Source organism: Ctenopharyngodon idella, chromosome 19, assembly GCF_019924925.1.
Source record: "Ctenopharyngodon idella isolate HZGC_01 chromosome 19, HZGC01, whole genome shotgun sequence".
Lineage (NCBI taxonomy): Eukaryota > Metazoa > Chordata > Actinopteri > Cypriniformes > Xenocyprididae > Ctenopharyngodon > Ctenopharyngodon idella.
The window spans coordinates 3,702,063-3,714,569 of NC_067238.1; positions in this window are offsets into that span (position 1 = coordinate 3,702,063).

A 12,507-nucleotide genomic window follows, 5' to 3' on the forward strand; every position below is an offset into this window, starting at 1 on the left:
CGTACTCGGTTACTAACGTAACCTCGGTTCCCTGAGATACGGAACGAGTACTGCGTATGGGGAAAGGTCTCCTTTTTCCCCGTTACTGAAGCCTTTTTCAATAACGCAGTGTAACTGCATTGTCATTGGTTCACTCATGGAAAGTTGTTGAACCAATGACGGCGCGGCATAGCTGCGCGGCCTATGGCGACAAAGCGCGCGAAGAAGCCCGCCAAAAAAGGCGGGGCTTACGGCTATATAAGCAGGCATTTCGCCATAGGATTTCAGGTCATACGACTGAAGCGACGACACTGAGGCCGCAGCCTCGTGGCACGGCATGTAACGCAGTACTCGTTCCGTATCTCAGGGAACCGAGGTTACGTTAGTAACCGAGTACGTTCCCTTTCGATACTTCACTCGTACTGCGTATGGGGAACGAATTCAACCGCGCCGTGCCACGGCAGGGAACGACTGAACTTGTCTTGGACACCGTGAGAGAACCAGTGGACAAGTGAGAGGGCCGGAGCCGTCGAACCCATGTGTTACACTTGCAAGAGGGGAGCTAACTCCCGGGGTGGCATGAGGCGGAGCTCGATAGAGGCCGCCGTATCATACCGAGAGGACCCGAGCTTGTAAGGTCGGGATATCCAAGTTATAAAATCTGACAAAAGTGGACGGTGAGGACCAGCCGGCCGCCTCACAGATGTCTTTAATAGGAACTCCACTGGACCATGCCCAAGAGGAAGCCATTCCTCTAGTGGAGTGGGCTCTAACTCCTATGGGGCAGTTGAGGCCCATAGAGGAGTAGCAAAGAGCAATAGCGTCGACTATCCAACGCGAAAGACGTTGCTTTGAGACCGAAGACCCTTTGGTGCGCCCGCCAAAGCAGATAAAGAGCTGATCGGATTGCCGGAAAGGCTGTGATCGCTCAACATAGGTCCTCAATGCCCTGACAGGGCAGAGTAATTCCAGCTCTCGCTCGTCCGACGATGGAGGAAGCGCTGAGAGGGAAATGACCTGTGCTCTGAATGGAGTCAAGAGCACCTTCGGAACGTAGCCATGCCTAGGTTTCAGAACGACTTTGGAGTCGTTGGGCCCGAACTCAAGGCATGCAGGGCTCACAGAGAGGGCCTGCAAGTCGCCGACTCGTTTGACCGATGCTAGTGCAAGCAGCAGAGCGGTTTTGAGTGTCAGGGGCCTGAGGTCAGCTGAACACAGTGGCTCAAAGGGGGGCCCTTTGAGAGCTCTGAGGACCAAAGAGAGGTCCCAGGTGGGAACAGTGAGAGGACGAGGTGGATTCAATCGCCTAGAACCTCTCAAGAAACTCGCCACAAGGCTGTTTCGTCCCACTGACTGGCCAGCGATAGGAGCGTGAAACGCTGCGATGGCTGCTACGTAAACCTTGAGCGTTGAAGGGGTGCGACCCATATCTAAACGCTCCTGGAGGAATGACAGTATCGGTGATATGCCACACTCCACAGGGTCTATGCTGCATGCAGAGCACCAGTCAACAAAGACCGACCATTTCTGGGCGTAGAGGCGTCTCGTGGACGGGGCTCTCGCCTGAGAGATGGTATCTAGCACGTCCCCTGGGAGGTTTGGAGGCTCCCATCGAGGGACCAGAGGTGCAGAGCCCAGAGTTCTGGCTGGGGATGCCAGATCGTCCTGTTCGCCTGAGACAGGAGGTCCTGTTTTAGGGGGATCGGCCACGGGGCTTCCGTGGAAAGCCTGAACAGTTCTGAGGACCAGATTTGGCTCCTCCAGAGCGGGGCCACTAGGAGGACTCTGTGCTTGTCTTCCCTGACTCGTCTGATAACCTGAGGGATCAGAGCGATCGGGGGAAAAGCGTAAAGGAGGGTGCAGGGCCAGTCGTGGGCCAGAGCATCTTCCTCCTTCGAGAAATAAATTGGGCAGTGAGAGTTGTCTTCTGAGGCGAAGAGGTCTATCTCTGCCCTCCCGAAGAACTCCCAGATCGTGAGAACCGTCTGCGGGTGGAGCATCCACTCGTCTGAGGGGACGTTGCTCCGAGATAGCATATCTGCTCCCAAGTTTGTTCTCCCGGGTATGTGAGTCGCTTTGAGCGACTGTAACCTCGGAAATGCCCACTCCAGAAGACGTTTCGCCAGTGCGCATAAGCGGCTGGACGAAAGGCCGCCCTGGTGATTTATATATGACACCACTGTCATGCTGTCCGACTGGACTAGGACGTGGCGTCCCGTCAGGTATGCCTGAAACGCCTGAAGGGCTCGGAACACTGCCAACATCTCGAGGCAGTTGATATGCAGATGGCTTTCTTCGCGAGACCACGAGCCGAAGGCCGGTCTGCCCTCGCAAAGAGCACCCCAACCCATGTTGGACGCATCTGTCGAGAGCACTGTCCTTCTGGACACCGCCTGTAGGGGTACTCCAAGACTGAACCATACAGGGTTCGTCCAGGGTTTCAGAGCTGTCAAACAGGCCTGATTGACCCTGAGACGCAGGCGGCCGTGCCGCCAGGCGTGAGGAGGGACCCGAAACTTCAACCAGTATTGCAGAGGCCGCATCCGGAGAAGACCGAGCTGCAGAACCGGGAAGGCGGAAGCCATCAGCCCTAGCATCCTCTGGAAGAACTTCAGAGGGAGGTAGGCTCTGTTTCTGACTGAAGCCGCGAGCTGCTGAATGGCCAGGGCGCGCTCTGGCGAGACTACCGCCGTCATACGGACTGAGTCGAAAACTGCACCCAGGAACGTGATGTGTTGGCTGGGAAGCAGCGAGCTCTTGGCAAAATTGACCCTGAGTCCTAGACACTCCAAGTGGCTGAGGAGCACGGATCTGTGGAGTTCTAGCTCGGCTCTCGACTGGGCCAGAATGAGCCAGTCGTCGAGATAATTCAGAACACGGATTCCCATCTGTCTCAGTGGGGAAAGCGCCGCGTTCATGCACTTGGTAAAAGTGCGAGGAGCTAGGGACAGCCCGAAGGGAAGGACTGTATATTGGTAAGCCACTCCCTCGAATGCGAATCTCAAGAATCGTCTGTGACGAGGGGCTATCTGGATGTGAAAGTAAGCATCTTTCAGGTCCAGCGAGCAGAACCAGTCCCCGGGGCAAATCTGCGCGAGGATCTGTTTCAGCGTTAACATCTTGAACTTCCGTCTCATGAGGGAGCGGTTCAAGACTCTGAGATCTAAGATGGGTCTGAGACCGCCATCTTTCTTGGGAACCAGGAAATAACGACTGTAGAACCCCGATACGCTCTCTGAGGGGGAGACTATTTCTATAGCTCCTTTCTTTAGTAGAGTCATGACTTCGGCTCGGAGGACATGAGCGTCGTCCGTGTTTACTGAAGTCTGAAGCACCCCGTTGAAGCGCGGGGGCCTTCGGGCGAACTGAAGCGAGTAGCCCCGACTTATGGTTCCCAGGACCCAACTTGACACCCCGGGAATGGCTTGCCAGGCCTCGGCCCGTGTGACAAGGGGTTGTATGGCATCGGATGACGGACCGCTGGTCGGGGGCCCGTACACCGGAAAGAGTGGAAAAGGAAGTTTGCTCATTTTTTGAGGAGGTAAAAAATTTATAGTGTTCGCCATGAGAACGGCGTTTTGCATGGGCGCAACATTTTTGGGCCCAGTTAGCGCAACACTGAACATATCTCCCACGCCCGGAACTAAACGGGGCGGAGGGGAGACTGAACGAAGGAGCTTTTGGGGTGGTCCGGCCTCGGCGAGACTTAGCCCCATCCTCTTCCTTCCTGGCAGATCAGGAAGACTTAGGAGGCATCGGGTCCAGCGAAATCTTAGGCCGGGGTCCCTGACGTCTCGGGAAGGAGGAGCGCTTTGCGGGGCGTGAGCGCTGGCGCTGTTCCTTGGGAGGTGCTGCCTGAGAGGTGGAGGGGGCAGTCTTGCTCTGCTGAGCCGGCGCAGGCCTGGGGCGGCTGGAAGCAGAAGCAGAGCTGGAGCGCTTGGGCAGGAAGTGTCGCATTGCTTGGGACGACTTCTGTGCTGCGGTGAAGCGTTCCGTGAAGCCCTCTACCGCTGGCCCGAAGAGACCGGAGGGAGAGACCGGGGCGTCCAAGAAGGCCGTCTTGTCCAGGTCCTTTATCTCGGTCAGGTTGAGCCACAAATGGCGCTCGAGCACGACCAGGCTGGCCATGGATCGTCCAATGGCCTGGGCTGTGGCCTTTGTGGCACGCAGGGCTAAGTCAGTGGCGCTGCGGAGATCACGAAAGGCAGGTGCATCAATGCCGGACTCGTCCAGAGAGCGGAGGAGCTTCGCTTGGAACACCTGGAAGATCGCCATGGTGTGCAGCGCTGAGGCAGCCTGGCCTGCGGACGCATAGGCTCTGCCAGCCAGGGCAGAGGTGGTCCTGCAGGGCTTGGATGGAAGGGCCCTCTTCGTCTTCCAACCCACAGCCGCGGGGGGACAGAGGTGAGCTGCCACTGCTTCATCCAGGGGCGGTAGGTGCTCATAGCCCTTCTCTTCAGAGCCGTCCACAGTGGTGAGAGCTGAATGGTGCGTAGTGCGTAGGCGGGCAGAATAGGGAGCGCGCCACGGCTTCGTCAGTTCGTCGTGCACCTCTGGGAAAAACGGGGCGGAGCGTTGGCGAGGGGCCTGGCGACGGCCCGGCAGGAACCACTCGTCAAGCCTGCTCCGCGATGGCTCTTCTGGCGGGGCCCATTCGAGGTCCAGTTCCTCCACTGCCTTTGAGAGGACGCGGAAAAGCTCGGCGTCCATGCCCGGCTTGCAGTCAATGGGCTCCAGCGAGGGTAGGTGGGCGGGGTCCTCCGAGTCACCGGCCCATCCCTCTGTTTCAGAGGCCGCAAGAGACATGGAGTCGTTGAGCGGCTCTTCATCCGATCCGCCAAATGAGACGAGGTCGCTCGCATCTGCAGAGGGACGCAGCTCAGGGCGTGAGAACAAGACGGGGGATTGCTCTCTAGTGGGAGAGGGCGAGGCACGCGGGGGCTGAGCCGGCGTGAGCTCGCACAACTCCGGGCGCTGATCCACTCTACCCCGCTGTCTCTTCCTAGCCGGCTCGCGGGAGGAAGAAAACGGGAGGGCGCGAGCGGCGGGACCACTTTCAGAGAAGAAAGCAATCCGTGAGCGCAGAGAGGCTAGACTCATGCTCTCGCAGTGAGAGCATGAGGTCCCAGTGAGCGCAGCCTCTGCGTGGGACTTGCCCAGGCAGCCGACGCACTCACCGTGCCCGTCATCGTCATGCAGAGGGACTCTGCATGTGCCACAAGAGTGGCGCGGCATTTGCAGCAACGCCGCAGCCGTGAAAACGGCGTTTGAGGGGCTCTTTTAGAGCGGCGAGAACCGCGAGATAAAGCTCTTTTAGAGCGGCGAAAAACCGCGGGAAAAAGCTCTAATAGTCGCGCCGGATGGCGGCAGGAGACGCGCTGAGAGGCGGCCGGAAGCGGGAAGCGGGCGGCTCGAGAGCGGCGCTCGAGGCGGCAGTCTGCGAGGGCGCCGGCGCTGTCTTCGTCCGGCGAGCTCAGCTCAGTCCGCTGCGAGAGCCTGTTCGACGGCGGCGAGAGCTTCTCTAGAGCGGCGAAGGCTTCAGCTCGGAGATCAGCAAAGAATGCGTCGTCGTCGCTGAAGGAGAGAGAACTGAAATCCTATGGCGAAATGCCTGTTTATATAGCCGTAAGCCCCGCCTTTTTTGGCGGGCTTCTTCGCGCGCTTTGTCGCCATAGGCCGCGCAGCTATGCCGCGCCGTCATTGGTTCAACAACTTTCCATGAGTGAACCAATGACGATGCAGTTACACTGCGTTATTGAAAAAGGCTTCAGTAACGGGGAAAAAGGAGACCTTTCCCCATACGCAGTATGAGTGAAGTATCGAAAGGGAACTACTTTGACAAGCGGAACAGTCAGAGTAGTGATGGGAAGTCCAATAAAAAACGGAAATTTTATATTTCACATTTTCACTTTATTTTACAGCGGATATGTAAATTTACATTCTATTTCTGTAATTTCACAGAATAGTCAAAATACAGGAAAAATCTGTAAAATAAAACTGTAAAAATCTGTAAAACGTCTCAGGTTACGTATGTAACCATGGTTCCCTGAGAGTGAACGAGACGCTGCGTCAAGAGCTTTGGGAACGCCTCTGCGTGAATGCGTCGTGAAGCACATGTGAAATCTGTCCAATGGCGTGACGGAACGTCATAGGCGGGTGACGTCATGACCAGGAAACTATAAAGCACACCCGAACCAAACAGAGTTAGCTTCTGAAAGTCGAAGTAAGTCGATACAGGCATGCAGGGAGTATGGCAACGGGATGCAGCGTCTCGTTCCCTCTCAGGGAACCAGGGTTACATACGTAACCAGAGAAGTTCCCTTTCAAGGGAACTCGCACTGCGTCAAGCGCTTTGGGAACGAGATACCCACGCCGCCATAAGACCGAGTGCCTGTCTGTGTGAAACTGTTCAGCGCACACTAAGACACCAGCACTCTTGACCCCGGGGTAGAGGCCACATCTAGGTTATAAAGCCTAACAAAAGTATGCGGCGAGGACCACCCCGCTGCATCTTGGAGGGACACTCCAGACAACAGGGCCAACAAGGCCGCCATACTCCGCGTAGAGTGAGCACAGACCTTAAGTGGAGAAGGAAGACCGGCAGACTCATACGCAAGTGAGATAGCCTCAACTACCCACTTGCTCAAGGTTTGCTTAGATGCGGGGTGCCCCTTACGTGGGGCCCCGAAACAGACGAACAACTGATCCGTCTTACGCCACAGGGCAGCTCTGTGGACGTAAGCATCCAAAGCCCGAACAGGGCACAGCAAATTAAGTTTTTCCTGGTCTGGATCCAGAAATGGAGGAGGGCAAAAGGCCTGCAACATAATAGGGCCCGCCACATTAGTAGGGACCTTAGGGACATAACCTTCCCGAGGAAAGAGGAAGGCTTTGACCATGCCTGGCGCAAAGTCCAAGCAAGAGGGAGAGACCGAAAGGGCTTGTAGGTCACCAATTCTCTTTAACGAAGAGATAGGGAGGAGGAAAAGAGTCTTTAGAGTGAGGAATTTAACATGAACCTCTTCGATAGGCTCGAAAGGAGCAGTAGACAGGCCCTCCAACACTATGGCCAAGTCCCAAGTGGGAACTCTCTGAAGTGCCTCAGGCCTCAGCCTCAGAGTACCACGGAGGAAGCGAGTAACCCATGGGTGTCTGCCAAGAGAAGCACCCTCTAAAGGAACATGGTAAGCCGCAACGGCCGCCACGTAGACTTTTAGCGTCGAAGGAGATAAACCAGAAGAAAACATTTCTTGAAGAAACTTCAGAACTGTACCGACTGGGCAGTTAACAGGATCAAAGTTACGTTCTCTACACCACGAAGAGAAAACATTCCATTTCAAGGAATACAGCCTCCTCGTGGAGGGAGCTCTGGAATAGAGCATAGTCTCCACTACCTCAGTAGGGAGACCGGAATCTATAAGCTGTGCCCCCTCAGAGGCCACGCCCACAACTTCCACAACTCTGGGCGGGGATGAAGGATTGAGCCACCCGCCTGCAAGAGTAGGTCCCTCCTGATCGGAATCTCCAGGGTAGAGCCGTCGAGGAGGGACATAAGGTCCGAGAACCATACTCGGCCCGGCCAAAACGGGGCTACTAGGAGCAACTGGACCCCGTCCTGGCGCACTCTCTCCAAAACTCCCGGAAGCAGAGCAATCGGGGGAAAGGCATACAGATGCAGCCTCGTCCACGTCTGCACCATAGCATCCAACCCCAGGGGGGCTGGATGTGAGAGGGAGAAATATAGAGGACATTGGGTCATTTCCAGAGACGCAAACAAGTCCACATCCGCTTTCCCGAAGCGCTCCCAAAGGAGCTCCACCACCTCGGGGTGGAGTCTCCACTCCCCAGCCCCCTGCCTCGACAGGATGTCTGCTTCCTGATTCAGACGCCCTGGGATGTAAACTGCCCTTACTGACAGCAACTTCCCTTGGGCCCACAGAAGGATCTGGTGTGCCAACTTGCATAAGGGGCGCGACCGCAGACCCCCCTGATGGTTTATATAGGAGACCACCACTGTGTTGTCCGTGCGGACCAACACATGATGGCCCCTGAGATCTGGGAGGAAGTGTTTGAGTGCCAGGAACACAGCCATCATCTCCAACTGGTTTATGTGCCAGGAAAGATAATGACCCCTCCACAGACCCTGAGCCGAGCGACCACTTATGATCGCCCCCCAACCGGTGAGGGACGCATCCGCCGTTGTGTTAAGCGACGACAAGGAGCCCCCAACACCGGGCCTTGGGAAAGAAACCAGGGCTTCTTCCACATGACACAAGCACGAAGGCATCGTCGCGTGACCTTGATCATGCGAAATGGATTTCCCCTCGGGGAAAACCCCCTGGTTTTGAGCCACCACTGCAAAGGTCTCATGTACAGCAGGCCAAAAGGTATTACGTTGGACGCAGCTGCCATCAGACCTAACAGTCTCTGAAACTGTTTCACAGTGAGTGACTGACCTAGCTTCAGCTTGTTTACGGCTGTGAGAATGGCCTCTATGCGAGCTGGCGACAGACGAGCTTGCATTGACACTGAATCCCAAACTACGCCTAGAAAAGAGGTTCTCTGAGCTGGAGAAAGCACACTCTTCTTTGTGTTTAGCCGTAACCCCAGACGCTTCATATGGGCGAGAACAGCATCTCGATGCTGAACCACCAACTCTTCTGACTGTGCTAGAATCAACCAGTCGTCTATGTAATTCAACACGCGGATGCCCTGGAGTCGCAGAGGAGCCAGAGCTGCATCCACGCATTTTGTGAAGGTGCGGGGAGATAAAGCTAGGCCAAAGGGAAGAACACAATAATGGTACGCTTCACCCCCGAAAGCGAACCTCAGGAACTTCCTGTGTTGAGGAAGGATGGATATATGAAAGTATGCGTCTTTCAGATCTATCGTGACAAACCAATCCTCGAACTTGATTTGTGACACGATCTGTTTCAGAGTTAGCATTCTGAACTTGAGCTTCTTGACAGAGCGATTTAATAGGCGCAGATCTAGAATGGGACGCAACCCTCCATCCTTCTTTGGAACTATGAAGTACCGGCTGTAAAACCCCGACTCCCTGCTGCTATGGCTTCTTTTCGCAAGAGAGTCTGTACTTCCTGTTCCATAACCAGAGCCTGCTCGGGGCTCACCTCGGTGAACAATACCCCGTTAAACCTGGGCGGTTGCAACCCGAACTGAATTCTGTACCCAAATTCTATTGTGCGCAGGACCCATTGAGATACGTTTGACAGAAGTTTCCACGCTGCCAATGAATCTACTAAGGGAATCAGTCTCTCGAGACTGACCTCTGGTGTTAGATGGGTGACCAGCCCGGTGCCCTGAAGCGGCGACCCGGCAGGGAGCAACCGAACTGGCCGCTTTTGGTCCCTCCTTGGAGGGAGCGAACATCCCAGCGCCACTACGTTGCCGGGTGGACACTGAGATATGCGTTCGCTGAGAGCTGCTGCGCCCTGAAGCACGCGAGGTGGCAGGGTTAGCAGAACCGTGTACTGAGGTGGACACCAACCCGCCTCGGAGGGGACTGCCCTCAGAAGCCTGACACCACTGGTGTCAGGACTTCTTTCCCGAAGCCCTCTGCTGGATAATAACGGTCCTAAGATCCACCTTTCCTTTGGACGGCTTCGGTTGTGAGCGCTGCCCCGACCCCCAGTCTTTCTGCGGGGGGGCGCGGGAAGCAGCACTCACTTTTTGTTGCGCCCTGTGAGAGGAGCTCGTACTCGGCTGGGACTGCTCCTTATGACTAGCAGTCCCAGAGACCTGAGATCGACGGGGAAGAAACTTAGAGAAAGCCACCGCCTGTTACTTAGCTTCCTGGAACCTCTCGACGACTGTGTTGACGGAGTCGCCGAAGAGGCCAGGCGGCGTGAGCGGAGCATCAAGAAGGAACGATCTATCTTGGTCTTTCATGTCAGCGAGGTTGAGCCAAAGGTGTCTCTCCGTGGCCACCAGGGCTGCCATAGACCGCCCAATAGATCTGGCAGTCTCCTTGGTGGCACGGAGAGAGAGATCTGTAGCTTTCCTCAGCTCAGAGAACGCCTCGCGACTGACTTCCCCACCCTCATCAAGGTCTTTAAGCAGGTCAGCTTGATAGGCTTGAAGGACGGCCATAGTGTGTAAACATGCCGCCGCCTGACCTGCTGCCGAGTACGCCTTACCCACTAAAGCAGAAGATGTACGTAGGGGCTTAGTGGGTAACTTCGGGGCTTTGAGGGAGGCTGCCGACTCAGGGGAGAGATAGCTCGCAAGCGTATCTTCCACCCGAGGCATCTCCCCATAACCATGCCTTTTTAGTCCTAAGATGTTACTATAGTTGGATGTTTGAGGACTATAGACCCGGAAGGATGCGGGTCTGTTCCACAACCTCAACACCTCGGTGTGGAGGTCGGGAAAAAAAGGCAAGCCCCGGCGTGGAGGTTGTGCGCGAGAAGGGAGAAAGCGCTTGTCTAATAAACTAGCCTGACGGGCTTCCTGTTTCTCAGTCGGCCAGCTTATGTTCAATCTGGCCACCGCTCTAGTAACAACCTCCACGAGCTCCTCATATGCTTGTGAGTGTGGTGGCGACTCTTCACACTGATCGATGCTGACAACGTCTAGTTCCTCAGAACTAGAGCACTGCAGCATTGGCGCTTCACCAGGGACAGAAGAAACCGCAGAGCGTGCTTCTAGCTCCTGAAATGAAGCGCTGGATCCTGCAGGTAAAGGCAGAGAAAGGGTGGGGCCCGTCTCTAACCCCTCTGCAAGATTCATTTGTGAACCCCACGACGCAAGCCTTCGCTGTGCCTCGGCAGCAGCGGGACCCGAGCCGCAGGGAGTGCGAGCCGAACCGCTTTCCTCGAAAAGCGCACGGCAAGAGCGGAGCGTCTTCATAGACATCTGCTCGCAATGCACACAGCCAGCTCCCTCGAGAGCTGACTGGGCATGCTTCACTCCCAAGCAAACAACACAAAGCTTGTGTGCATCTCCCGCCGGAATGTAGCGAGGACAAGGAGACGCACACGGCCTGAATTGCTGCACTTGTGTCCCCATAATAGTGTCTTAGATATGTGTGCTTGAATAACATGAGAGACAAACAACAATAAATAAGACAGACAATTTCACAGAGAGCGCTTACTGAAGACACAGAAGCTAACTCTGTTTGGTTCGGGTGTGCTTTATAGTTTCCTGGTCATGACGTCACCCGCCTATGACGTTCCGTCACGCCATTGGACAGATTTCACATGTGCTTCACATTCATGCAGAGGCGTTCCCAAAGCGCTTGACGCAGCGCGAGTTCCCTTGAAAGGGAATTACAGATTTTTTATAATGATGTGATTACGAGCAGGTTGAGTTAAAGGACCTATTAGCCTGCCCGTCTAGAGTTTCATGCCAGAACTTTGTATTTACCGAATAATCCCTCAATGCACACACATACACGCACACACGCGCGCACACACACACACACACACACACACACAAAATCGTGTGACTTGCCTCAACAGTAGATGTGATTTGTAGTTTGATCATTATGAAATGCCTGAGCTAAAGTTTGTCATCATAATGATTTGGTATAGCCACTTATAACTGATATCAGGTCTGTAACATGATTAGCTATAAAAGGGATGTCTTAAAGAGGCAGAGTCTCTCAGAAGTAAACATGGGCAGAGGCTCTCCAATCTGTGAAAGAGAACATAAAAAGATTGTGGAAAACAATATTCCTCAACGTCAAATTGCAAAGGCTTTGCAAATCTCATCATCTACAGTGCATAACATCATCAAAATATTCAGAGAAACTGGAGAAATTTCTGTGTGTAAGGGACAAGGCTGAAGACCTTTATTGGATGCCCGTGGTCTTCGGGCCCTCAGTGTCCTCCGGACACTGCATCACTCATCGGCATGATTGTGTCAATGACATTACTAAATGGGCCCAGGAATACTTCCAGAAACCACTGTCGGTAAACACAATCCACCGTGCCACCTGCAGATGCCAACTAAAGCTCTATCATGCAAAAAGGAAGCCATATGTGAACATGTCCAGAAGCGCCATCGTGTCCTGTGCCAAGGCTCATTTAAAATGACTGTTTCAAAGTGGAAAAGTGTTCTATGGTTAGACGAGTCCAAATTTGACATTCTTGTTGGAAATCACGGACGCCGTGTCCTCCGGGCTAAAGAGGAGGGAGACCTTCCAGCGTTCAGTTCAAAACCCAGAATCTCTGATGGTATGGGGGTGCAAATGGTATGGGCAGCTTGCATGTTTTGGAAGGCACTATGAATGCTGAAAGGTATATAAAGGTTTCCAGATGACGTCTATTTCAGGGAAGGCCTTGTGTATTTCAGCAGGACAATGCAAAACCACATACTGCAGCTATAACAGCATGGCTTCTTCTTAGAAGAGTCAGAGTGCTGAATTAGCCTGCCTGCAGTCCAGATCTTTCACCTAGAGAACATTTGGCGCATCATTAAATGAAAAATACATCAAAGATGACCACAAACTCTTCAGCAGCTGGAAACCTATATCAAGCAAGAATGGGACCAAATTCCAACACCAAA